The following is a 25,267-nucleotide window of genomic DNA, read 5'->3' as shown; positions in this document are numbered from 1 at the left end:
GCTTCTGGAGAGACCTTAGGAAACTTACAATCATGGCGGCAGACAAAGGCTTAGCAAGCACTTCACGTGGCCAGAATAGGAGCAAGAGAGGGTAGGGGAGGTACTACACACTTTTAAACAACCAGGTCTCGTGAGAACTCCATCAGGAGACTAGCACTAGGTGGATGGTGTTAAAGCACTGATGAGTGCTTTATGCCTCCATGTTCCAATCACCTCCCATCAGGCCCCACCACCAACGTTGAGGATTAGAATTGGACATGAGGTTTGGGCAGGGACACAGAGCCAAATCATGTCACTCGGGGTGCTGGGTACCACAGTTTCAAGTGTGAGCTCTCATATGAGCATCCATCCAGTGGCTCATGTGAACCTCACTTGAACTAGACGACACTTACACACTCATTCATTTTATAAAAATTATCTTTGATTTCTCACTTTTTTAAAATCGTGAAGCAGATAATGAGTGTGCATCCTCAGAGGGTCTTGATAATTGTTATGTGGCTTTCAGATACTAAGGTATGAGTTTAGCAAATGTGATTGGCAGGGGTCAGTGTTTTCATACACAACTAGAGTTGAAATGATATACAAAGGGGACGTCATGTCTGACATCAAGGCTTGTCCATAGGCCACGATGGTTTCAGACTCTCAATGCTTATTCTCCATGTGTTCAGTAGTTAACGGATAGGAGACCGATTTGTCCCAGTCTTGAAGTTTCCATTGTCTTGAGCTCTCCATTCTGCCCACTGACCAGTCCTATGGAATTGGGTTTTAATATTACAAAAGTAGAAATAGAAACTGTCAAAGACAATGCCATCTTTACAGAAGATGCCAAATAGATACGTTTGTTGCATATTTTTGTATCAACAATGACAAAAAAATCCTCTTTACTTGCCTTTATTTTGTGTTATCTGTGAAACTGTGCCATGTTTTGGCAGGCAGTAGTACATTAAAAGCTTTACAAAGAAAGTTTAAAATCTAAATGCAGAGAGGTAACCATGACTGAATTACTCTCTTGGGAATAAAATGCTCTTAGAGTGCCTATTGAAATCAGCATTATCATTTCAATACATGTCAAATATGAGTCATTTCCTAGTTTAGGCAAAATTTCTTCATAAATCTTTAAATCTTTCCCTTCTTTCAAGAAAAGGTTAAAGTACTTATGATTTAATGAGACTGCTTTATTTCATAACTGTTTGACTATCAAGAGAAAACTTGTCCTTTTCGATTTGTACACTCTTTTATTTATTTTTTTGCATAAGTTTTAAACTCTTCTGAATTTTATATTAAAACTAAAGAACTAGACAATCACAAAATGTTAGAACCATTCAGATCTGTAATTTAATCGTCTAGCACTTATTTGAGGGGTACCCAGCATTATGGGAATCTGGATATACTCAAATGAAAATTGAAGAACAATTATTTACTCTAAAATGGAGATCTATATAAGGTTCCTTTATATTGGACACTAGTCTGAATATGTTTAAGGTATTATGAAATTTATAAAAATCCATATTATAGTTTTTTGTGTTTTTTTTGAGACAGAGTTTCTCCCTTGTTGCCCAGGCTGGAGTGCAATGGCATGATCTTGGCTCATTGCAACCTCCATCTCCCGAGTTCAAGAGATTCTCCAGCCTCAGCCTCCCGAATAGCTGGGATTACAGGTGCCCACCACCACACTGGCTAATTTTTTGTATTTTTAGTAGAGAGAGGGTTTCATCATGTTGGCCAGGCTGGTCTCGAGCTCCTGACCTCAGGTGATCCACCTGCCTTGGCCTCCCAAAGTGTTGGGATTACAGGCGTGAGCCACAGTGCCCCACCTACATTTTTAATAAGGAATGTACTAATTGCTCAAAAGTTGTTAAAAGAAGTAATGGAAGCCAGGTGTGGTGGTTCATGCCTGTAATCCCAGCATTTTGGGAGGTGGAAGTGAATGGATAGCTTGAACCAGGAGTTCAAGGCCAACCTGGGCAACATGGCAAAACCTCGTCTCTACAAAAAAAACCCTAAAAAAATTAGCCAGGTGTGATGGTGCATGCCTGTAGACCCAGCTACTCAGGAGGCTGAGGCTAAAGTGGAAAGATCACCTAAACCCGGAAGTCAAGGCTTCAGTGACCCATGATCATGCCACTGCAATCCAGCCTGGATGAAAGAGCAAGATCCTATCTCAAAAAAAAAAAAAAAAAAAAAAAAAAAAGCGACAGGAAGGACAGGAGATTAGGAGTTGGGAAATCTGATTTAGGTTATGCTACTCTGTAGTCTTAAAAATAAAATTTATAGGAATCCATATGATAGTTGTCTAATAAAGAATGTACTAATTGCTTAAATATTGTTATAAGAAGTAATGGAAGCTGGGCACAGTGGCTCACACCTATACCCTGCCCGTCTCGACGTCTCAAACTGAATCATTTGACTCAGTTTCCCCAGTTACATAAAAAGATTGAACTAGATGAACAAAATGAGGGCCTCTTGAATTCTTCATAAAAAAGTAAGTGGAGTGTGGAGTGTAGCGCAAGTCATTAAAGTATGGCAAGCTGTTGAGCTGTGTAGGGTTATTTAGATAGTAAGTGACAGAGCCAGCCTCATTAACCAATAATCAGTCTATTCTTCTGTCTTCTCCCATGCTGTCTGGTATTTACACAAAAACGGGTTTTTTTTGGCTAGCTTTTATGGACAAAATATAGAGAAATGTAGCTTGTTACTATTCCATTGTATAACTGCAAGAACATTTGCAGAAAAAATATTTTAGTGCAAAATGTATCTTACTGTTGAATGATCATATAATGCATCTAAACTCCATTTAATTTGGGGATTAGGGACTTTTATCATGCTAGGCATAGGATAGAACAAATGATTAATAATCTTGTTTAGTCAAGTTTCAAACTACAAACCTGCACTTTATGTATATGTGTATTTTCAGCCATCTTCCAAATGGCCACAAATTGATGAATTTATACAATGTGTGTGTTTCTGTGCATGTGTAAAACTAAAACATGCAACTCTATACGTGGAATAGCCCAGAAACCAGAATTTTACTTCGCTGCTTATAGTGATTTTATACTGGTTTGCTTATACCTGGTGACATAAAATTAATTAGCAGATCTCAACTTATGCTTTATCTCAGACAGTTCACTTGGTAACAGCTTCCCACCAGTAAAATCAGAAAAACGTGGTTTTAAATAATTAAATCTCTGGGGGAAATGATGCCAGGACATCCAGACATACCAAAATTGGAAATTGAATTTCCTAAACAAACAAACAAACAAACAAACAAAATGCTCAATATTGCTATGGTAATGAATCTCACAGCTTTCATTCTACAACTAGCATTTTAAAGCCTCAACCTGTTGGAAAATGATTAGTGTTTAAATTAATATTCATTTAGGGACTTCAATCTGATAGGATTGCCAACTGAAATTTTACTTTGGGGTTTAATATATTGGCTATTTCAAATTATATCAAGCTAAAATTCATTATGCCATCTTTTATACTAAAACTAGAAAAAATCAATTCATACTTTTTGTTATCATATAGGGAACACTGATAATATTAGCAAAAATTTTAAAGCTTAGTTTTCATATTGAATCAGCACATGGTGTAGTTAAAAGATTTCCTTTGATTACTCTTATAAAAGTTTTGAAATATGTAAAAAAATTTACTTTAGCATTTTGTTATGGATTGGTAAGTAAAACAATTTGGAAATAAGTCGATGTGTTTAGTGGCATTTCATTTAAAAGTAAAACTTTACGGTTTTCTTTGAAAATATATTTTGCCTTAAGCAGTTCCACACATTTTATAGCACAAATAGCATCAAAGAATCATCAGTATAGTCGTCCTTCTAGTAATTATGCAGAACTGCAGTAAGACAATTACTACAATTTGAAGCTGATGAAATACTACAGCTGTGGAACCAAGAAATGATTTAGCATTGGGCTTGTTCACATCTTCTATGCTATTTTGAGGGCTCATTGATACATTGACAATTCAAGAGCCATAGATGACTCTAGCTACAATAGTGTGAAAAAGAGCAGTTCTAATATGATACAATGAAGAAAAAAATGCATGGGTAAATAAAGTTTTAGGAATCAATAGATGAAGGATAGGAGTTTCATAATCATAGTTTGTTCATGAAGTATGCTCTTTTGATTTATGTATTCAATCTAAGAAAGAAAATCTATTGATGGTTCTGGAGGAAAAGAAAATGCAATTTAACCAACATTTGTTAGAATAGATAAACCAAGTCTCTCAATTAATCTCTGAACTGTATGCCCATGTGCACTCTTTATAAAGGTGTTTCCATGTTCCTATTGATTGAGGGAACATAAAACAACCATGTCACCTTATGGAAGCCTCCTCATTCAGTTCAGTAAGCTCTAGGGCATAGAATTCTCATAAGAATAACATCCCAGCCCCACTCCCACTCCAAGAGAATCTCAATCCATATTACTTCTTTAATATATCATTGCATTCAACTCTGACTGTATGTGTGTGTGTGTATGCATGTGTAAGTATGCATGTATGTGTGTGCTAAATGTTTCTGTGTGCAAAGCCTTCTCTTTATTTCTACCCAGCTGAGTTAACAGCTCAGGTTAGCTGAATAGTTTTGGGTTATTTAAAATAAGTAAAGATCTATAGAATATAATGAAGTTTTTCAAAACAATCAGTTATAAATTATCATAGCTGCTATTAATCACTGCTTTATGTGCACTATATGAAACATGTTACATACTTGCAGTTATACAATGAAATAGTGACATACTTGTAATATGTTTCATATAGTGTTAATAATAGTTATATGCCATTGATTTATATTATCTCCATTATAGAGATTTTAAAATATTAGCCTTAGGAAATTTAAACTACCTGCCTACATTTATAGTCTCAAGTTTCTCTGACCTTAAACTAAAAATAATAACTTGCCATGAACCTGGGTCACTGAGCAGATCTAAACAATAGTTTTTAAAATTCTCCAAACTGAAAAAAAAAAATGGCACAGAAACCCAAAAGAACTGAAAACATATATTTGTAATGTAAATGTAATTTTGTATATTTATACATATTTGTACATATTTATAATATAAACATTTGTAATGCTTCAGATATTTATATGATTTATACAAATAATTAAATGTATTTTGTAACTACGCCCTTCATTGATACAAGCAGTTTAACTGTACAACAGAATGTAATTTTGTATAAAGTTCTACTCAATATTTCCATGTTTTATGGCAGTTGGGATAGACTACAATGGCTTAAAGAAAGAATATTTCCCTTAAGCCAGTCTGATCTCCTGACCCATGCCATATAGAATCAACCCTTATTATGATAAAATATAAAGAAGGAAGAACTGCTACTTGATTATGGAAGAGGTAAAACCATCCAAGTAAAAAAGTAATTATTCTCTGTGCATTTTTGGCATGTGATTTTAAAATGTAATATTTAAGCAGAAGGCAAAGCTTTAATTCTTGACCTTTTAGTAAAAAATTGTGTAACCCTGGGAAAACTATGTAACTCCTCAAAATGTTAGGATACCCATTACAAATTGGAAACAAACAAACTTGACCTATTTAGCTTACACCATAAATTTGAATATGTAAAGAAAATAATGTCTGCTAAAACACTTTATAGCGTGTAACTTCCTGCTATGATGGAGCTTACAGTCTGTTCAGAGCATAAGCAATCAAATAATTATACCAATAAAAGCAAAATTATAATTGTGGTAAGTGCTACATGATCATATGAAGAATGATTTGGTCAAACCACTGAAGTCAAGAAAGGCTTCCTTGAGTAAATGTTATTGAATATGTATATTAGTTTTCTAGGCCTGTACTAAAAAACTATCACAAACTGGTGGCTTAAAACAATAGTTAATTCATTATTGAAGAGTTATGGAGGCTAGAAGGCCGAAATCAAGGTGTTAGAAGGGCCATGCTCTTTCTGAAACCTCTAGAATCCTTCCCTGCCTCTTCCAGCATCTGGTGTTTGCACAGACACCTGAGTATGTGACTGTGCTACCTCCTGGGATTTGTCTGCCCACAGCAAGGTTGGGAACCCAGAAAGGGAAGCAGGAGTGCCCAGGGTAGCCACCACCTACCGCATGAGGAACAGAGCTGGCGGCAATCCTTGATGCTCCTTAGCTTGTAGCAGCCTCTGCCTCCATTATCGTATGGTCCTCTCCTCTGATCGTGTGTGCCTTCCCTTCTTATAAGGACATCAGTTGTAGTGGATTAGGGTTCTTCCTAATTCAGTAGGACTCATCTTAACTCAATGACAGTGAAAAGACACTACCCAAATAAGGTCAGAGTCACAGACACATAGGGTTAGGGCTTCAGTATGACTTTTGATGGGACACAATTCAACTGATTGTAAGATTTATTCAAAAGAATGCATAGGATCCAACTGGGCAAAGAGTGTTGATAAGAACGTTCCATAAATGCATAGCAAATAGTGTAAATGCCCTTGTGTAAAAAGAAATATGTTACATAGACTAAAAGACCAAGGTGGTTAGAGTGTAGCTGGCAAACTGGGACACGGTGTGAAATGAGGACAGAACAGTAGGAAGAGGCTATGTGTTAAAGAGAATCATTGGATATGTTAAGATTTTTTTAAATGGGACTCTATTGAAATGTTTTATGTGAAGGACAGGAGATAAGGGATGAGAGTAATGAAGGAAAACGTATGACATGCACAGATTATCTTTTCCTAAAGACTACTTGGCTGCAGTGAGGGAGAATGGTTTGCCTGAAGACAAGTGAGAAGGGTTGTTTTGGTATTTTCATGGCCCAAGTCAGATGTAAGTGTCACTTACTTAGATCGTGAAGACAATAGTGAATACGTAAATGAGTGGTCAGCTTTGAGAGAAGTTTAAGAATTAAACTAAAGGGTGTGTTGATGAAGGAATGTGTAATTTGAGGGAAAGAGAGTTGATGAATCCCAGCTTTCTGGCTTATATAATTGTAGGTGCAGTGATTTCTTGTTCCCAAACAGAAATACTGGAAGAGAATCAGATTTTGAATATGCAGCACATATGAGTTAGATTCCAGTTTAGGGTAATAATTCTCAACTATAGAAATTATTAGCATTATTGGAAAACTGTAAAAAATATTCTGATGCCCATACCCCTTTGGTCTAGGTGGGGCGCAAGCATTATTTCTTTCTTTCTTCCTGCCCTGGTGGATTTAAAAAGGGTGTAACAAAAGAAAATGTCAGTCTACCATTGATGAGCATTTAGGGTGGCTACAATCTTTGCTATTGTGAACAGTGCTGCAATGAACATATATGTGCATGAGTCTTTATGATAGAATGACTTGGATTCCTTTGGGTATATATCCAGTAATGGGATTGCTGGGTATAATGGTAGTTCTGCTTTTTGGTGTTTGAGGAATTGTCACACTGTTTTCCCTAATGGTTGAAATAATTTATACTCCCACAATCAGCATATTAAACGTTCCTTTTTCTCTGCAACCTCACTAGCACTGTTGTTTCTTGACTTTTTAAAGAACAGACATTCTGACTGATGTGAGATGGTATCTCTCATTGTGGTTTTGATTTACATTTCTCCAATGGACGGTGATGTTGAACTTTTTTCATATGCTTGTTGGCCACATGCATGTCTTCTTTTGAAAAGGGTCTATTTATGTCCTTTGCCCACTTTTTAATAGGGTTGTTTGTTTTTTTCTTGTAGATTTGTTGAAGTTTGTTATAGAGGCCAGCTATCTGACCTTTGTCAGACGCATAGTTGGCAAACCTTTTCTCTCATTCTATAGGCTGTCTGTTCACTCTATTGATAGTTCTTTTTGCTGTGCAGACTCTTTAGTTTAATTTGAGCCCATTTGTCAATTTTTGTTTTTGTTGCAATTGCTTTTGGCATCTTTGTCATGAAATCTTTGCTGTTCCTATTTCCTATGTCCAGAATGCTGTTGCCTAGAGTTTCTTTCAGGCTTTTAGTTTTGGGTTTTACATTTAAGTCTTTATTCCAACTTGAGCTGATTTTTATATATGGTATAAGGAAGGGGTCCAGTTTCAATCTTCTACATATGGCTAACCAGCTATCCCAACATTTATTGAATAGGGAGTCCTTTATCCATTGTTTGTTTTTGTCAGCTTTCTTAAAGATCAGATGGTTATAGGTGTGGTGGCCTTATTTTGGGGCTCTCTATTCTTTTTTATTGGTCTATGTGTCTGTTTTTGTACCAGATTCATGCTGTTTTGGTTACTGTAGCCCTGTAGTATAGTTTGCTGTCAAGTAATGCAATGCCTCCAGCTTTGTTCTTTTTTGTGTAGGATTGTCTGTCAATTTGGGCTCATTTTTGGTTTTATATGAATTTTAAAACAGTTTTTCTTTTTTTGTTCTTTAAAGAATGTCATTGCTTGTTTGATAGAAATAGCATTGAATCTGTGAATTGCTTTGGGCATTATGGCCATTTTAACGATATTGTTTCTTCCTATCCATGAGCATGAGATGTCACACAGACCGATGACGTTTGTTTGTGTCATCTCTTATTTTTTGAGCAGTGCTTTGCAACTCTCATTGTAGAGATCTTTCCCCACCCTGGTTAGCTGTATTCCTAGGTATTTTATTCTTTTTGTGGTGATTGTTTCACCTGCTTCTAATCAAATCTATTTAGTAGCTTTTGTTAAACTGTGTAGCCACTAGTATATAGTAGAACTCCATTATCCTTGGTTTTGTTTTCTGTTGTTTGTTACCCACAGTCAACCACAGTCTGAAAATATCAAATGGAAAATTTCAGAAGTAAACAATTCATAAGTTTTAAATTGGGTGCTGTTCTGTGTAGTATGATGACATGTCAGGTGGTCACAGCTACCTCCTGCCTGGGAGGTGAAGCATCCCTTTGTCCAGCAGCTTCTCCTTATTGTCTATGCTCCTAGCCCTTCAGTCACATAGTAGCCCTCTTAGTAATCAGATCAGCTGTTGCTGTATCACAGTTGTCACTTGTGTTCAGGGAAACTGTATTTTACTTCTTAATGGCCCCAAAGTGTAATAATAATAATGCTGGCAATTTGGCTATGCCAAGAAGCCATAAAGTCCCTCTTTTAAGTGAAAAGGTAAACACTCTCAACTTAACAAACAAAAGAAAAAGATCGTATGCTGAAGTTACTAAGAACTACAGTGTAAGAATGTATCTTCTGTCCTTGAAATTCTGAAAAAATATATTGTTATAATTGTTCTATTTTGATAGTTATTGCTAATCTCTTACTGGGCCTAATTTATAAAAATTAAACTTTATCTTGGGTATGTATGTATAGGAAAAAACATAGCATATATAAGCTTCAGTACTGTCCACGGTTTCAGGCATCCATTGAGAGTCTTGTAACATATCCTCAATGGATAAAGGGGGACTACTGTATGCACAATATATGTAAATACTCAAAAAGAGTTTTGTTTAGCTAGTGTGTGTAAGAAGATTATCACAAGTCACACCGTAGTGTTTACCTTTTGCCAGTCTGAATGTTATCAGTCTAATATTTTATAGCAAAAATTTAAGTTCAGTGAAAATTTCCCTATGGAAACACTTCCAATCAAGACCTACAGCAAGCCATGAATAAATTAACATTTAAACTTGAAAACTGACAGTTGAAGAAGAATTTAGCAATTAATAATTTCTGCTAGAAAATGGTGGTTTCTCAGCCAATAGCTATAAAGTATATAATACATGTAAAAGGAAAATATACAAATATCATATTGGACATATATTACATATACTACTAAAATTGAAAATTGCTATAAATAGAAGAGTATGTTCCAATGTCCACTTATTTATTTTTTAACAACCTCTAGTCTTGAAAATGCCACTATGGTAATTCTGTCAAATTTGTAATGGTTGGAATTTGATGGTAGTGCTTTTGAAAACCTGTATTATCTAATGGAATTGTCATTTGTATTATATCATTTTCACCTAAAAGCCAAATACAATAAGACTTAAATTATTTTTGCTTTTTTTGTGGGTAGTCATTTTTGTGCCCAAAGGGCTAACTGATGCCTTCAGTTATACATGAACAATTCCCACTAATGTCAGAAAGAACAGTGTGCATATAACCTAGGGCAGAATTTGGCCTATGGAATGTATCACTCAGTAATGGAATGGAGAATATGACTTTATTTAAACATGGACTTGAATAGTTTTATTTTTCCTTACTGTTTCCCTTGGCATTTCTCTCTGTAAAGTGCAACATTCAAAAGTATTCTATGCAGCTGTAGTGTCCTGGATGCATAATAAGGGCATATGTTCAACGCAAGTTTAAATATCCATATGAGCCAAAGACAGAGTAATCAACATTAAAAAAATTAAGACAACTTTTCCAAGAATGAAAACCTTTAATAGGTTAGCTAATTTTAGAGTTATTTAGCAACTGTGAAAAATTATTAGTATTTATAAATATGCATATATAACTATATACAATGTCTTATGTCAGACAGCAATTTCATTCTGCCCTCTAATGATCACATGACTTAATTCTGAAAAAAAGTCAAACAGTATGTTCTAAAAGGACAAAAAAAAATTGGTTCGTTTTTGCTTATGCTTAGTGTTCAATTGTTTTCAACCTGGGGAGAGAGGAAGGGAAAGAAAGAGGGAAGGAAAGAAGAAAGCAAGAAAGGAAGGAAGAAGGAGAGGAAGGAAAGATGGAAGTCATGTGACATAGCTAGGGATTTGGGACAAAATTCAAGTCCCATGTTTTCCTTGATGGAAAGCCAAGGAACCTGAGGAAGAGAGTCAGCTCACGCCAACTGCACTGTGGTAGAGGTGACCAAGAAAGTTTAGATTATGGATGTATAGTAGGTAATTTTAGGTTGTTTGTTGTCTGGGTTATAAACCCATTGTGTTATTCCAGTTATTTGGCCAAAATGTTCCATGTAACCGTTTTGGAGTGCTGGCACTTTAGGGAATTTATAATAAGCGGTTGTGTTCAATGTTTGGGTTGAATACAAGGTAGGTAGAAAAGGACAATCAAAGGAATTAGCTGCAAATGAGATGAAATCTATGGGAACACATATTGAGAAAACCGGTGACCATTATAATTTAATCCTCTGAAATACCTGCAACAATCTGAGAACAAGGTAGGTGGCAAGACACATTTATAAATATTAGAGAAACACAGGACCCCATACATTTTGAAAACTGGGGAGTACTGAACTTGGAGAGGCCTACTACAGGTAGTGCTTGTTGGTTTGCATATTTTAGAAATCACTTGACTGAAGTCTGATTGACATAGAAAAGTCTGAACATGTGGCATGTATGCAACTTAATGAGTCTAAAGATAAATATATGCCCATGAAAGTATCACCATAATCTATGACATAAACATATCCACCTATTTGTTTATTTTTAATTAAACTTTTTTTAAAGATAATCGTAGGTTCACAGGCACTTGTGAGAAATAATACAGAAATCCCATGTCCCCTTCACTCCTTTGTTCTCATCAGTAACATCTTTTATAACTATGGTACAATATTGCAACCAGGATATAGACATTGATATAACCCATATTATTCACATTTCCCATTTTTCATATATTCCTATGTGTATATGTTTAGATACGTACAATTTTTAAAAAATTTTATCCACCACAGCTGAGTTGCAGAAAAGTTCCATCACTACAAGGACACCTCAAGCTGCCTTTTTATAACCACGCCCACTGTTTCCCTTCCCCTACTGCTGCCCCAGGTGTCCAAAACTTCTGGCAACCACTCACTTGTACTCTATTTCTAAAATTTTGTCTTTTCAAAATGTTGTATACATGGCATCACACAATATGTACTCTTTTGGGATCGTTTCTTTCTTTTTTACTCAACATAATTATATAGGGATTCATTCAAGTTGTTAAGGGTATTGATAGTCCACCTGATTGGAGCATAGCATTCCATGGTATGTGGGTACCATGGTTTGTTTAACCCATGAAGGGGTTAAATCCTTCACCCATTGAAGGTTGTTTAATCCTTCACCCATTGAAGGACATCTAGGTTATTTCTAATTTTGAGTTGTAACAAAGTTAAAACATTCGTGTGGATGTTTTTGTTAATATGCATATTCGCTTCTCTGGAATAAATGCTCAAGAGTGCAATAGCGTATGGCAGTTACATGTGTAGTGTTTTAAGAAACTCATTTCCAGAGTGGCTGTGCCATTTTAGAATTCCACCAGTGACATATGAGTGCTCCAGATTGTGCACATCCTTTGTAGCATTTGGTGTTATTACTATTTAAAATAAAATTTTAGCCTTTCTGATAGACGATATATCACTGTGGTTTTATTTTGCATTTCTTTAATGACTAATGGTGTTCAGCATATTTTCGTGTGCTTATTTACTATTCATGTGTCCTATTCAGTGATGTTTCCCCATGTCTTCTACTCATTTTCTAATTTGATGCTTATTTGTAGCTTGCTGTTTTTATTCTTCTTACAGGGTCTTGCTGAGATTGATTAGGTCCAGTTTATCAATCTTTCCTCTTATGTATTGTGCTTTCCATGTCAAGTCTGTGAAGTGTTGCCTAATCTTAAATCCTGAAATTTTTTTCTAAAAGTTATTTTATTTTATATTGTTAAATTTAAGCCTGTGTTTCAGGCCAGGCATGGTGGCTCATTCCTGTAATCCCCACACTTGAGGATGCTAAGGTGGGTGAATTGCTTGAGCCCAGGACTTCCAGAGCAGCCTGGTTACCTTGTCTTTACAAAACATTAGCTGGGCATGGTGGTGTGTGCCTGTAGTCCCAGCTATGGGGGAGGCTAAGGTGGGAAAATCACTTGAGCTCTGTAGTTTGAGACAAGCCTGGACAACTTGGTGAAACCTCATCTCTACTAAAAATACAGAAACAATTAGCCGGGCATAGTGGTGTGCACCTGTAGTCCCAACTGCTCAGGAGGCTGAGGTAGGAAGATCACCTGACTCCAGGAAGTCGAGGTTGCTGGGAGCAGAGATCATGCCACTGCACTCCGGCCTGGGCAACAGAGTGAGACCCTGGCTTTTTTTTTTTTTTTTTAAAGCCTATGTTTCACTTTGAGTTAACATTTTTTTAAGGTGTGAGATTTGGTTTTGGCCGGTGGATGTCCCAATGGCCCTTAGTTGAAAAGGTTATATCCTTCCTTTACTGAATTGCGTTTGCACATTTGTCAAATTTAGAAGAAGATATTTATGTTGATTTATTTCAGAATTCTGTGTATATCCTTCCACCAATACCACATGTTCTTGAGTACTGTGAACCGTATTATCTAGTAGAGTGACTCCTTCCACTTTATCCTGCTATTTCAATTACAAAAAATAAAAAACCTTTTAGGGCCTATTATTTTCCATATAAATTTCACAATAAGCTTGTTGATGTTTTCAATATATCTTGTTTAGATTTTGATAGGAATTGCATTATATCTATAGAAGAATTTAGAGTGATTTGAAATCTTTTACTATGTTGAGTCCTCTAATATATAGACATGGTATAAGTATCACTATTTAGGTCTTCTTTTATTGGTATTTTGTAATTTTTAGCACATACATTATAGTCTGTTCTCACCCTGCTATAAAGATACTACCGGAGACTGGGTAATTTACAAACAAAAGAGATTTAATTGACTCAGTTCCACATGGCTGGGGAGGCCTCAGGAAACTTACAATCATGGCGGAAGGTGAAGGGAAAGCAAGGACCTTCTTCATGTGTCATCAGGAGAGAGAAGAGTGAAGTGTGAAGGGGAAAGAGCCCCTTATTAAGCCATCAGATCTCATGAGAACTCACTCACTATCATGAGAACAGCATAGTGGAAACTGCCCCCATGATCCAATTACCTCCAACCTGGTTTCTCCCTAGACAGGTGGGGATTATGGGGATTATACAGTTCAAGATGATATTTGGATGGGGACACAGCCAAACTATCATATATCCTGTACCTGTTTTGTTGACCTTACCCATGAAGTGTTTCATTTTCTTTTTAGTGATTGTAATTGGTTTTGTGTTTTAAATTTTGGCTTCTGTATGATTATTGTTGGTACATAGCAATGTTATGGATTTTCTGGGTTGATCTTATATTTCAAAACCCTGCTGAGCTCACATTTATATTACTGGAAATTCTTCATTTGTTGGAATTTTCTGTGTAGACAATCATAACATCTGAATTTGGAGCAGTTTTATTAATCTTCCCAATATGTAGTTTTTATTTCTTTTTATTGCAGTGACTAGAATTTTTAGTAGTATGTTGAATAAGAAAGGTAAGAGCAGAGATTCTTGGTCTTCTTGTTCCTAATCTTAGGGGAAAAAAGAGTTCAACTTTTCACTATTAAGTATGATGTTAGCTGTAGATGGTTTGGGTAAGTGTTCTTTATCAAGTTAATGAAGTTCCTCTCTATTCCTAATTTCTTGGAGTTTTGAGTGTTGAATGTTGTCACAAGGCATTTTCTGATTCAATTGATATGATTACATGATTTTTCTTCTTTAGTCTGTTAATGTGGTTAATTACACTGATTGATTTTCAATTGTTGAACCAACTTTACATACCTGGAATAAATCCTACTTGGTCATAGTGTACAGTTATAGTGTATATAGTATACAATTCCTTTTATATATTGCTGAATTGATTTGCTCTTCTTTCTCTAGTTTCTTGAGGTAGAAGCTTAATGTTTTAAGGTCCTTCCTCTTTTCTAATATAAGTATTAGATTTAGCTTAGTGTTGTAATTTAATGTGTAATTTAATTTAGTATTTAATTTAGTTTAGTGCAATACATTTCTCCTTCCACGCTGCTTTAGCAGCATCTGACATATTTTATTATGTTGTATAGTTGACCCTTGAACAACGTGAGGGCTTGGGGTGTTGAATCCCGATGGATTTGAAAATTTGCATGTAACTTTTGACCACCCCAAAATGTAACTACTAATAGCCTACTGTTGAATGGAAGTCTTACCAATAAGATAAATGGTCCATTAACACATATTTTGCATGTTGTATGTTTTACATGCTTTATTCTTATAATTAAATAGAGAAAGAAAATATTGTTAAGATAATTATAAGGAAGATAAATATATATTTACTATTCACTAAGTGGGAGTGGATCGTTATATAAATCTTCATACTCATTATCTTCACATTGAGTAGGCTGAGGAGGAGGAGAAAGAAGGGTTGGCCTTGCTATCTTAGGTGGCAAAGGCAGAAGAAAATTTGTCTAAAAGTGAATCTGTGTAGTTCAAACTTGTGTTGTTCAAAGGTCAACTATATTTTCATTTGCATTCAGTTCTATGTTTTTAAAATTTCCTTTGAGGTTTTTAAAATTTTCTTTTACAACTTCCTTTTTGACTCATGAATTATGTAGAGATGTATTGTTTAGTTTCAAACAGTTTGGAGATTTTAAATATTATAATTCTGTTATTGATTTCAAATTTGAGTCAATTTCTATCAGAGAACACATTCAGTGTGAGTTCAGTTCTTTAACATTTGTTCAGGATTTTTTAACGGGCCAGAATGTAGTCTATCTTGGCGAAAGCGTCATGAGTATTTGAAATTAGTGTGTATAGTTTGTTTTGTGTTTACACACACACACACACAAACACACATGCATACAGTTGTAAATCTTCTGTTATCTTTTTATTTGTGTTTAAAGAACTTCTTTTAGTCAGTAAGAGTAGGTGTGAAGAAAACCAATTCTCTTATAAATAACTAAGTACATCTACTTTGTATACTTTTTTTGAGTGATTCTATATTGTAATGATGTCCTTTTTACTAGTTCTATCAATTGTTGAGGGTTTGCTGTTGACGCCCCTGATTTAACTGTGGGCTTATCTATTTCACCTTTCAACTCTGTCAGTCTCGCTTCATGTATGTTAAAGTTCTATTGTTGGGTGCACACATGTTTAGGATCATTAGGTCTTTCTAGTGGAGATACCGTTTTATCATTATGTAATGTCCCTCTTAACTTCTAGATATTTTGTTTGTTCTAAAGTCTATGTTATTTGCATTTAACTTTTGACCACCCCAAAATGTAACTACTAATAGCCTACTGTTGAATGGAAGCCTTACTATAGTTATTCCTTTTTTCTTTTGATCAATGTTTGCAGATATATTTTTCTGATTATTAATTTCAACTGACTTGTGTTGATGTCCATGAAGTGAATTTTGTAGAGATAGCATATTTTTTGGATTCTTTTTTTTAAAATTAAGTTTATATTCTAATACACTCTGCTAGTCTCTCATTTATTTGTGTATTTTGACCACTTACATCTGAGATTCTTACTGATATGCTAGCCTATGTGTGCAATTTTATTTTCTGTTTCTTGTCTATTTTGGGTCTCTGCATTTCTCTTTTCTCACCTTGCTGTAGGTTACGTGAACACATTTTAGGATTTTATCTTGATGTTTTAATAGCATTTTGGGTATATCTTTTTTGTATAGTGTTTTTAGTGGCTCTAGGTATTAAGTATATATAAGTCACTTATCTACTTATATGGACGTATTATTACTTCCATTAAAGTGTACTTTTATTTCCACTTAGGTCCTTTACTCATTTTACCTTTTCAATATAATTGTCTTAAATGTTTCCCCTACATACAATGAGCACACCACATTAAACAGTGTTGTAATTTTTGCTTCAACCACGAAATATTATTTAACAAACTAGTAAGAGGGAAAGTCTAACTTATTTACCCCTAATTATATTCATTCTGAAATTCTTATTTTCTTTATAAGTTCTAAAGCTTTTATTATGACTTTGTTTCTATTTAAAGAACTTCCTTTAGTCATCCTTTAAGAATGGGTTTGATGAAAACAAATACTCTCATTTTTCACTCATCTGAGAGTGTCTTGATTTTTCCTTCATTCTGAAAGGATATTTTTGCTGGATATAAAATATATGATTGACAGTTAATTGCTTTCATTACTTGATAAATGTTGTGCCACTCCTTCTAGCTTCCATTGTTTCCGATGAGAAATCTGTTGTCATTTGAACTGGTATTTACTTATAAGTTTTACATCATTCCTCTGGCTGCTTTCAAGATTTTCTCTTTGCTTGTTTTGTATTTAGCACTTTAATAGTGAATGCCCTAGCATGAATTTCCTCAGTTTTATCCTGTTGTTTAAGATTTTCTCAGCTTCTTGCATGTGTCTGTTAATGTCTTTTGCCATATTTTCAGTATTTTCAGACGTTTTTTGTTGAATATATTTTCACTGCCATTCTCTCCTCTTATTCTAGGATTCCAGTTATACAAATGTTAACTCTTTTGTTTTTAACTCACTGGTTCTCGAAGCTCTCTTCATGGTTTGTTTGTTTTTTTTTTCTTTTAATCTCTCTTTTCTTATTTGTTCAAATTGGGTAAATTGTTTTGATTTCCTTCATGTTCAGGAATTCTATTCCTGTCATCTTCATGTTACCCTTGAACTCATATAGCAAGTTTGAGTTTGTTTCAATGGTTGTATGTTTCAGTTATTTAGTTTCCATTTGGATCTTTTTTTTTAATAGCTTCTATTTCTATGCTGGGATTTCTCTCATTTTTTATTTCTTGCTTAAAATAATTTTCAATTGCGTGTTAACGCACTTTTATGATATCTTGTTTAAAATCCTTGCCTGATAATTCCAACATCTGATTCATATCACTGATGGCGTCTGTTGATTTTCTTTTTTCATTCAAGTTGTGATTTTACTGGTTCTTGGTATGACAAGTGATTTTTATTATATCCTGGATGTTTTGGGTATCGTGGTGTGAGACTCTGGATCCAAATTCATCTTCTTTTTTTATTCAGAAGCTGTCCTTACATTGAGGTGTGCACAGAGGCCAGGTGGGTGTGTATGTTCATTCATCACCCCGTTGTCCCTGCCAACATCACCCAGCAGAAGTGGAGCAATGACTCACACTGCAGCAGATGGGCAGGGTGGAACTTCAGCTTCCCTGCTGACCCCTTCCCAGTGAAAGCAGGCCGCCTATTGCTGCTGCCTTGTTGCCCCTCGTGATGACATATTCCTGACTTCCCACTGAGCCACGGAAGGGAAAAACTCATTGCTTGTTCACAGGACTTTGCTGCCGCAGGGAAGGGGTGGAAGCTGAGCTTCCTGCTGGTCCCTGTGACACCAGGGAAGTTAGGGGAGTGGAGCATCAAGTAACCCTCCTCCTATCACCTTATTCTGCCTCACTGATGCCAGGTGTGAGAGAAGGTACTGCTTCCCACTGGGTCCAATTCACAAAGAAGGGAAGACGGATGTGGAGTATTGATTGGCCCTAACACCTGGCACACCTTCAGTCTCACTAATACCACTGGGAATGGGGACTCAGCTCCCCACTAGGCCCTGCTCACTTAGTGAGGGTGGGGTGGGAACAGAATGGAGACTAACCCTGATACACACCACCTCATGTGATCTTGTTCTGTGAAGAGAGTGGAGAAGTTCATTCCCTCTTTGGTCCCACTGACACAAGAGGTTGGAGTAAAGTAAAGTGCTGATGAGCCCTGACTCACATGTCCTTGTTTAGTCTTGTTAATGTTGGGTGAGTGTTGAGCTTCAGCTCCTGACTGGGGCCATGCCAGAGCTGGGGGAATGTAAAGTGCTGACTAGCCCTGCCTTGCACCGCTTCACTAAGTCTTGCTGCTACCAGGTAGGGGTGGTGGAGATGGTTCAGCTACTTGCTGGGCTGAGGTGACACTAACTTGGTAAAGAGTTGGAGCACAGCTGACTCCTTTCAGACAAGGGATGAAGGATCAGCCCCCTGCTCACTCTGCCAATACTATTTAGGAAAGAGAATCAGAGTGGCACAACTTCCGCTGAGCAGAGGACAGAGAATAAGCTCCTTATTCAGTCTCATGAAAACCACCCCTACCTACAGTTAAATTAGACAGCTGCCTGCTTCAACAAGTGGAGAATGGAAGATCAGCTCTCTGTTTGGTTTGTTGGAACCACCAGGCAGGGGGAATTGGAACACTGACTGCTTCTGCCAGTGGGAATAGAAGATTAGCTGCCTCTTGGCCCTGTCAACACCACTGTGAAAGGGAATCAAATACTACTGCTTACTTCTGTTGGGTGAGAGGGTGGGGTGAAAGACTAGCTCCCTGATGAGCTCAGCTGCTGGAACTATGAATGTGTGTGCGTGGGGGGGAGAGTGTGTGTGTGTGTGTGTGTGTGTGTGTGTGTGTGTGTGTGGTTTTTCCATTGGAGTTTGGCTAAAGTAGGACAGGTACTTTTTGCTAAAAATGTTTTCTCTTTTAGGCCAACATTTTCCTGATCCTTTGTCTAGGAAAATAAGCCTTTCTTTGGAGCTTATTTTATCTGAGCCTGTTGGTGGTTCTAGGTTAGACACTTCTGGATATTAAAACAACAACAAAAACTAGGGAATTTCCCATGTTGTTTCTCAAGTCCTCAGATTCCTAAATTTTTTTCTTATTCTACCTACTTTGCAAAGTCATCCTACATTCATTTGTTTTGTTATGTCCAGGGCTTTTTAATTACAGAAAGAGGAACTGGGAGGGATAAGGCTGCTCCATCTTCGTCAGGATCAGAAGTCATGTAATGTTTTAAAAAGGACTTTGTCTATCATTTTTAAATAGCTGTTGGCTATGAGCTCTTTATTATATTTAAAGTATATTGGCTAACATTGTGGGAGGTAAGGAAAACTCTTTGCAAAGTGAACTGACATGGTGAAAAGAGAGAGAAGATATGCTTGTCAAATATTGCAAAGTCTATTCTGATCAAGCTAGACATGGTCTGTATTAGTCAGGGTTCTCCAGAAGAAAAGAACCAATAGGAGCTGCGTGTGTGTGTGTGTGTGTGTGCGTGTGTGTGTGTGTGTGTATGAAAAGGAGTGTATTAGGGAGAATTGGCTCACATCATTATAAAGGCAATGTCCCACAACAGGCTGTCAGCAAGGTATAGAATGATAAAAGCCACTAGTATGCCTCTCAAGGAAAGTGGTACCATGTCTCAGTCCAAGTCCCAAAGCCTCAAAACCAGAGAAGTTGACAATGCATCCCATAGTCTAAGGCTGAAAGCCTGAGAACCCCCAGATCCCCCAGAGACCACTGCTGCAAGTCCTAGAGTCCAAAGGCTAAAGAAACTGAGTCTGATGTTTAAAGGCAGGAGGAAGAAAGGGCATTCTGCACTGGAAGAGAAAGAGAGAGGCAGCTCCCAAAGCAAGAAAAGCCTGCAAGCTGAATGTCCCCCTTCTTCTGTCTGCTTTGCTGTAGCCACACCTGTAGCTGATTGGATGGTACCCACCTACATTGAGGACAGGTCTTTCTCTCAGTCCACTGGCTTATATGTCAATCTCCTCTGGAAACACCGCAAAAGATACACCCAGAAACAATGTTTTACCAGACATCTAGGTATCCCTCAATCCAGTCAACTTAATATTAACAATCACATGGTCCTATTCACAATTTAAAATTTTGGCATAAATTGCAGCAGTGGTGTATTGGCCAGTTGTAAAGTGCCTATGAGAAACCTATACATGAGCATTTGCAGATTCCCTTAACACTTTTCAGCAAATATTTTGTTACAATTGAAATTAAAAGGCAGTTTGAAATTGTTCCTTTACTAAATATCACACTGGACATGAATAAAACAGCTAGATAGACTAACAAGGTATGTACTTTATTGCTTGTGATTATTGCAACTACCACTGCTGGCGGAGAGCCATTCTTCTCACATGCACAAATAGAAGATTAGCTCTCAATCAGGAATACGGATTTGATACAAGGGCAGCATTTCACTTGGCATCAGTGTGTCAACATTTCAGCTAATTTGCCTAACCACAAATACTTCAGGGGGAAGAGAAATTGTTAATGCTTTATATTAAACATGGGGTGGAGCTTGGGGAAATAATACAATTTGTACTTTTTTTTTTTTACATAGTTTCAATTAATTTTGGCAGATATGTCTTTCTGAGACAACTTTAGATGTTGAAAAGCTGCTTGTGGATCCTCAAGACTTGTCTTTTTTACATGTTACAATGATCATCACCATAGTATGTATCTGATTTTTTTTTTTTTTTTTTTTTTTTTTTTTTGCGAATTGAGGAACGTGGAGTCATGATGCAAAAGTCATTGCCATAATTCTTTGCAGATCTTATGACTCTGGAAATTCTTGTGTTATTATATGTAGTTTGATATTCATTTGTAACACACATAACTGGTTCGTGTAGTGATTAAAATAGTAAGTAATGCTTGATCATGGTTAAAATAAATACCAAGGATAAATTCTTCTATTAATTAGTGTGAACTTATCCAAATTAGCATCTTTATTTATGGGCCATTGTTAATTTTTGTCACAACCTATTAGATATACAGTCCTAAATCATTACACTAGTGTAAATGAGCATAAAGTATAGGTGACTCACTGGTCCAGTGGAAGTGCCCATGGAAAATATATACTTATAAGTACACAGTTTAGATAATTTCAAGCAGAATCAGAAAATTCACGTTGAATTCTAAATTTCATATAAACAGAAATGTATTAGATTTGGTTATTGAGCCAAGCTTCAGACATTGAATATCGGAATTTGTCCATTTGCAATGAGTAAGTCTTTGATTCAAGATTTTTTTTTGTACTCAGACTCACTTTTGTGTATCTTTCTGTTTAAGTCACATTGTATTTGCCTTGATTACAGATTTTTACATATTCCTTAAACTGGTTCTATGTTATGCCATTATATAACAAGTGATAAAGAATGTACTGTTACTGCCCCTTGGCAATGAAAAGGGGACATCTCTACCAGTGTATGTGTATGTAGCTGTGTAGTAGTTGAAACAATATATGTGAAATGCCTAGATATTGTCCTGAGTTTTATTTTGTTTGTGCTTACATTTTTGTTAGTATATGTACTTTCATGAATAGATCATTGATTTGGGGCAATATTTCTCAATCTCGGCACTATGGACATTTTGGACTGGATAATTATTGGTTGTGCCTGGCTTTCCTGTGTGTTGTAGGATGTTCAGAAGAATCTCTGGCCTCTACCCATTAGATGTCAGTAGCAAACCTCCCACCTCTCTGCCTACTTCCATCCTCTCTTGCAACAGTCAAAAAGGTCTGCAGACATTGCCAACTGTCCCCTAAGGGGCATCAGCCTTGGTGGAGAGAAACTGCTTTAGAGTCTCATTCTTGGCTGTTTCATTTCCTTATAATTTGCATAGGTAAACATTTTTGTGTTGAGGAGCATAAGTTGTGATACCATACCTGTACAGAAAAGGCTTGGATTTAAGGTTAAAATATTTAAATGAGAGAAGTTTATCAAAACTTAAAATCAGAAAAATAGGGGCAAAAATGAAATTCTAAAATGGCTTATGCAATTTCTAAGGGTGGCTAATAAGAATTCTGAATTGGTGACATTGTTTTTAAGAAAAGTAAATCATTAAAAGAATTTCAAAGATAAAATATATTTTGGGGTGTGTGAACACTGTAATTAGGGAGACCCGATAATGTTAAGTTACTTAAACATATATTTTTATTTAAAGTAGGATACAAGTTGAAGAAATTAACATTCGGTTGGTTGTTAAATATTTTGATTCATAAAAAGTACACAGAATTGTTAGCTTCAAAAAATGTGCTTAAGATAGAAAAATAGGCCGGGCGCGGTGGCTCAAGCCTGTAATCCCAGCACTTTGGGAGGCCGAGATGGGCGGATCACGAGGTCAGGAGATCGAGACCATCCTGGCTAACACGGTGAAACCCCGTCTCTACTAAAAAATACAAAAAATAGCCGGGCGAGGTGGCAGCGCCTGTAGTCCCAGCTACTCGGGAGGCTGAGGCCGGAGAATGGCGTGAACCCGGGAGGCGGAGCTTGCAGTGAGCTGAGATCCGGCCACTGCACTCCAGCCTGGGGCTACAGAGCGAGACTCCGTCTCGAAAAAAAAAAAAAAAAAAAAAAAGATAGAAAAATAATTTTGGTTGCATGAAAAGAAAAAGATTTCAGTAAATTGTTGACTTGAAAAGGGGAACTATTTGACAGAAGTCTCAAAAGTGTTTTGGAGTGGCATAGTGATCGGGGGTGACATCAAATGATTAGAGTTAAAAATGACTGGACCTGCCAGGTGCGGTGGCTCAAGCCTGTAATCCCAGCACTTTGAGAGGCCAAGGCGGGCTGGTCATGAGGTCAGGAGATCGAGACCATCCTGGCTAACATGGTGAAACCCTGTCTCTACTAAAAATACAAAAAATTAGCCGGGCGTGGTGGCGGGCACCTGTAGTCCCAGCTACTCGGGAGGCTGAGGCAGGAGAATGGCATGAACCTGGGAGGTGGAGCTTGCAGTGAGCTGAGATTGCACCACTGCACTCCAGCCTGGACAGCAGAGTGAGACTCCATTTCAAAAAAAAAAAAAAAGACTGGACCAATTATTAGGGCGTTAAGTTGATATAAACTATATGACAAATTGACAATTTAGAGACATTATGGGAACATTTCTATGAAACGTCTGTTTATTATTCATTCCTGTGATGATTGTGAAAGGGCAAATAAAATCATAATCACATATTGTATAATGCTTTTTGTCTTTCAAAAACATATTATACATTAAAACTGATTTATATAAAGCAAAATGTACCTTGCGGTGCACAATTCTATTGGTTTTGGTGAATGTATACTGTTGCATAACCACCATCCAACCAATCCACAGAAGAGTTCTATAACTTCAGAATATTCTTTTGTGCTACTCTTTTATAGTTATTTCCGTCTTCCCACTCCCACCCTCTATTGACCCGTGAACTGTTTTCTGAATAAATATCTGGGAATAGGATTGCTGCGCCACATGGTAGGTGTATGTTTAAAGCTTCTCAGAAGTTGCCAGACTTTTTCCAAAGTGGCTGTACCATTTTGCTTTCCCACCAGCAAAATGTGAGATTACAGTTGCTTTGCATCCTTGCCAGCACTTGGTATGGCCACTTCATTCATTTATTTAGCTCTTCTTCTGATAGGTATTTAGTGGTATCTCATTATGGTTTTAATTTGCACTTCTCTGACGATTGATGATTTTCCCCTGTGACTGATGATGATTGAGGATCTTTTCAGGTGCTTATTTGCCTCTCCTCTGTGTATCTTCTTTAGTGAAATGTTTGTTCAAATCTTCCCATTTCAAAAAATCATGTTGCCCTTTTCTTATTATGAAATTTCTATGGCTCTTTATGTCTTGTGCATAGAAGTCATTTGTCAGATATCTGTTTTGCAAATATTTCCCTGATTTGTAGCTTGTCTTCTCAATCTTTCAACAGTGTCATTTGTAGATCAGAACTTTCCAATTCTTCAGGTCTGGCTCCCCTCCACAATCTGTTTGCTTTGGTTTACTTTTCAGCATCCTCAGGTAGTTGCTTTTTGTGTTTTGTCTGAGATTTTACTTGTGATTGGCAGGGAGAGATACGCTGAGTATCTCTCCCTGAGTGGAGTAAAGCATCAGAAGAGTTGCATAATTTTTTTTTAAATTTTCAATATTTTACAAACATTTTTGATCCATTAATAATGTGAATGATTGACATTTTATATATTAGAAAATAAAAACATCAAGAGTCATAAGAGTTTAAGTTCATAAATAATAAAAAGCCACATGGAAATAACCAGTGATCTAACACCTGGAACAACTAAAACCTTAAGGTATCATATCCTACTTAGTGTGCTCTGACTGCAGTCCCCTAGAATGCAAATTAGTTATGTACCTTATTTAATTATGTTTGTTTTATATACTTTTTGGTACTTTAGGAACTTCCTTGATTAAATTTCAATTTATACATTTGCTGAAAAATAACAGATTTTAAAACTAAATAAGGTTATTAAGTAACTTTTTTCTATATGGAGGAGAATTGTTTTTGTTCAAGATTCTTTACTGGCACAATAGTAGCACACTTGAATAAGTGCATAGTGCACTTCATGGAAGATCATGTGTGAAAGCCAGGCTTAGTCAATGTTTCTTCTATTAATACATGTGAAAAGGTGAAAAAAACCTTTATGATCATTTTCCCAGTAAGCAAGTCAAATCCTTTTGCTTAAAGCATTTAAACTTCATTAATGTAAAAGTCAATAGATATCTACTATGTACACAACAATTATTAAGGTCTTGAGGTTACAGAAGATAGCAAAGCCATGGTGTCTATCCTCGAGAAGCTATACATAATAGAAAAGAAAGAAATATCACTATGATATTGGGTATACATTTTTGGAAAGTAATTTTTGAATAAAATGAGATTTTCTTAAAAAATCAGAAAAAGTTTTGAATCAACATTTTCAAATATTTAGAAAATAAATAAGAGAAAAAGACAAACCCAACCAATTCCTTCCAGTAATTTTGCTCTAATATTAATGTAACTCCCTGCAGCTTTTGTGTG

The 25,267-nt window shown here is 36.3% G+C and overlaps 1 protein-coding gene across 2 annotated transcripts in view; it reads left to right on the top strand.

Moving 5' to 3' along the window:
- USH2A (usherin) overlaps nucleotides 1–25,267 on the top strand; it is a 797,990-nt gene that overhangs the window by 5,691 nt on the left and 767,032 nt on the right. The window lies entirely within an intron of this gene.

This window comes from Macaca mulatta, chromosome 1 (assembly GCF_049350105.2).
Source record: "Macaca mulatta isolate MMU2019108-1 chromosome 1, T2T-MMU8v2.0, whole genome shotgun sequence".
Lineage (NCBI taxonomy): Eukaryota > Metazoa > Chordata > Mammalia > Primates > Cercopithecidae > Macaca > Macaca mulatta.
This window is presented reverse-complemented; position numbering and strand designations above follow the sequence as displayed.